This window comes from Alligator sinensis, unplaced genomic scaffold (genome assembly GCF_000455745.1).
Source record: "Alligator sinensis unplaced genomic scaffold, ASM45574v1 scaffold814_1, whole genome shotgun sequence".
Taxonomy (NCBI): domain Eukaryota; kingdom Metazoa; phylum Chordata; order Crocodylia; family Alligatoridae; genus Alligator; species Alligator sinensis.
The window spans coordinates 954,250-954,956 of NW_005842352.1; positions in this window are offsets into that span (position 1 = coordinate 954,250).

The following is a 707-nucleotide window of genomic DNA, read 5'->3' on the forward strand; positions in this document are numbered from 1 at the left end:
TGCCTGCCCCCCGAGCAGCGGCAGGCAGGAGAGACGGCAGAGAGTCTTGCCACCCCACCGCCTGCTCCCCTGCCTGCCGAGGCCGATGAGGAGGAGGAGATGGAGTGCCTGCCCTCTGAGTGCCGCGAGCGGCCCCGGGAGTGGGACGACATCTGCCCCCCAAAGCGGATGGGGATCGATCTCCCTCAGACAGTCCTCGACCCAGATAGAGAGGGGGGCCTGCTAGGGAGCCTGGCCATTGACGGCACTTTCACCGGTCTCACCGGGAAGTCCCCTCCCAGGGTACAGCCCCACCGGTTCTCGGTCGGCAGTATCCACCTCCTTCTGGAGAAACCCCTCTGGGTGGCCCCCAGCTATGGAGGTCTCCTCGACCTCTTGGACCAGACCAAGGGTCAGAGGAATGTGGCCGAGAGTATCTGGCAATGGTGCCCGGACCCCGCGCAGTTTGCCCGTGCCGCGAGCGCCGTGGTGAGGCTTATGCGCCGAGACCCAGGCACGCGTCAGCATGCCTTCTGGCTCGAGAAGCTGGTGACCGGGTGAGGGAGGTGTGGGGCTGAGGCGGGCCCGCGGAATAGGGCAGGGCAACGCTAGGCCTTTCCCCTGTCTCCATGGTTTTTCTGCCCGGCATCTGTCACCTTCTCTCCCACCGGTACCCTGCCTACCCTTCCTCCCTCTTCTCCTGTTCATGGCAGTTACCACAATTGCCT